This window comes from Alexandromys fortis, unplaced genomic scaffold (genome assembly GCF_014885135.2).
Source record: "Alexandromys fortis isolate MF-2015 unplaced genomic scaffold, M_Fortis_MF-2015_v1.1 scaffold_48, whole genome shotgun sequence".
Lineage (NCBI taxonomy): Eukaryota > Metazoa > Chordata > Mammalia > Rodentia > Cricetidae > Alexandromys > Alexandromys fortis.
In genome coordinates, this window is record NW_026067947.1 from 9185083 (window position 1) to 9188152 (window position 3070).

The window sequence follows — 3070 nt, forward strand, 5'->3', positions numbered from 1 at the left end:
AATTTCTTCATATGATCAGCTGAAAGGGCTTTGGAGAAACCACACCCTTGGACAATGACCTTACTCAGTTCTCAGAACTTTGTCTTACATCTGAGGATATACTAACATTTTTTTTGGGGGGGGGTATGTCTGATTCTAAGGATAAAAGAAGTAATATATGACTAGAATTTGTATCATTTGTAGAGAAATATAAGAAGTGCTAAAATGTCTGAACTTCACAGCCTACACAAGAATGCAAGCATGTCTAAGGATGCCTCAGAGCAGGTAGTGGAACATGATTTTATAAGTCAAAATGCAAAATACTTTCATGAAAGTGCGCACAAAAAGAAATGCTGAAGAAGAGACAAGTTTCTTATACAAAAGAATCTCAAGTTCCTTCTGTGCCCCTCTTGAGTATAGGATGCACTCCCTTCCTCCACTATACACAGTATAAGGGTAATAGATTCCAAAGAACAACATGGTAAGACAGAGATTAACATTACAGGTGTTTAAATTCAAATGTATAGTGAAGCTGACCATGTTATGTCATGTTGATAGAACACATGCTTCACCTGTGTGTCAGAGTGATGGGCTGAAACAAGTTTCTGTCTGTGTGGTATTTTGTCAGGCTGTAGGCAGTTCTATACCTATATAACATTCTTTTACATAGTCTTAATCACAGAGTAAGCATAAATCACAATAAAGTTAATTAAAATATATTCTGTTAACATATAATATATTATAAACACTCCTCAGAACTGTCTATGTCTTCAAAACAATGTTGGAGAAATAGCCCCAGACAAGGGATGCTTGCAGTGCAGGTTGAGTGCTGTGACTGAAGACCATCAATTCAAACTAAAGGAATTCCAGGCCTGGAGGGATGGCTCAGCCGTTAAAAGGCTAGGCTCACAACCAAACTAAAGGAATTCTGGATGAAGTGTAAACTAGGAGGAAATTCATCAATCGTGGTTCGTTGGATGCGTCAACCACACTATACTAATGTAATAAAGAGACAAGAATGATTAATGGTGGAGAAAAGAATGGGGCAGAATTTCAGGGCCATGAGACTGGTCTCCTGCAGATCTGAGAAAGAAAGCTGGTGTGGAGTGTAAAGGAATTTTCTGAACTTCTTTACAGCATTCTTTTTTTGTGTACATCTACTCTAAAATGAAAAGCGTACTGGAAAAAAAGACACGCTTTCTTCCACTTACGGACGAGTGTCAGTCATGTTACTTTCAACTCATCAAATATCATTTATTTGCTTTATAAAGTGGGATAATCCCAAACCTGCTGTAAGGATTACCTATAAATTCCTTATCACCGTATCTGGCACATACCAGATGTTAACAAATAGTGGATCCCATCCTGCCACCACCACCACCACCACATGTAATTCATTTTAAAAGATATGTTTTGTGTGTGTGGGTTTTTTTTTTTTTTTTTTTTTTTAGGGCATTGTTGTTTTAAGAAAATCCATTTTCTCAGCAAGACTACTTAAAAATGGTAACATAATTTGAAAATAGTTCTTAGAGGGGAATTTTAGAATCTCACAATAGCATGAAAAATTACTGAGATCAAATATAATCAGTATTGGTGTTCGCAGCCGTCGCCGCGCCGCCGCCGCTCTCTAACGCCAGCGCCGCCTCTAGCTTGCCGAGCTCCAGCCGAAGGAGAAGGGGGGTAAGTAAGGAGGTGCCCATACCATGGCTTGTACAAAGCAGACTGCCCGTAAATCCACCGGTGGTAAAGCACCCAGGAAACAACTGGCTACAAAAGCCGCTCGCAAGAGTGCGCCCTCTACTGGAGGGGTGAAGAAACCTCATCGTTACAGGCCTGGTACTGTGGCACTCCGTGAAATCAGACGCTATCAGAAATCCACTGAACTTCTGATCCGCAAACTCCCCTTCCAGCGTCTGGTGCGAGAAATGCTCAGGATTTCAAAACAGATCTGCGCTTCCAGAGTGCAGCTATTGGTGCTTTGCAGGAGGCAAGTGAGGCCTATCTGGTTGGCCTTTTTGAAGATACCAACCTGTGTGCTATCCATGCCAAACGTGTAACAATTATGCCAAAAGATATCCAGCTAGCACGCCGCATACGTGGAGAACGTGCTTAAGAGTCCACTATGAGGGGAAACATTTCATTCTCAAAAAAATGTTTTTCCTCTTCTTCCTGTTATCAGTAGTTCTGAATGTTAGATATTTTTTCCATGGGGTCAAAAGGTACCTAAGTATATGATTGCGAGTGGAAAAATAGGGGCAGAAATCAGGTATTGGCAGTTTTCCATTTTCATTTGTGTGTGAATTTTTAATATAAATGCAAGATGTAAAGCATTAACGCAAGCAAAATGTTTCAAGTGAACACATTTCAACAGTTCAACTTTATAAAAATTATAAATAAACCTGTTAAAATTTTCTGGACAATGCCAGCATTTGGATTTTTTTAAAATAAGTAAATTTCTTATTGACGGCAACTAAATGGTGTTTGTAGCATTTTTATCATACAGTAGATTCCATCATTCACTATACTTTTCTAACTGAGTTGTCCTACATGCAAGTACATGTTTTTAATGTAGTCTGTCCTCTGTGCTGTTCCTGTAAGTTTGCTATTAAAATACATTAAACTATAAAAAAAATATATATAATCAGTATTTTTATGAGAATCTTCATTAGTAAAATACAGATTTTGGTGAGTCAAATAATGAATTATCAAATTAAGTCATCAATATTAGGCCTGTGACTTTTATTTAGAAACTGGAAAAAAAAGAATGGAGGGTCTTGTTTTGATTTGACTGTAAGTTAAAACATTAAGAAGGGATTACATGAAGAAACCCTTTAAAGATAGTTTTAACCGAAGATAACCCAACATACCTGTAACCTGGAAAGGAAATTTTCTGCGTATTAATACTATTTTAATAAAGAGAAGAGTAATATAATATACCTAAATAATAGAATGTTTCAATTATTGTGAAATAGTTTGAACTGCCTTAGGTAATTCTGCCTTACAAATCTGGGCCAATGCAGAAATAATTTCATTTTTTAAAAATAACCACCAAATTTGCAAGAAGAAAATTCAAGGTTTAAATGTAAAATTT

General features: G+C 37.1%; 1 pseudogene; it reads left to right on the plus strand.

Annotated features, from left to right (window-relative positions):
• Window positions 1-1665: 1665 nt before the first annotated feature.
• Window positions 1666-2313, plus strand: LOC126506106 (histone H3.3A-like; annotated as a pseudogene).
• Window positions 2314-3070: the final 757 nt, after the last annotated feature.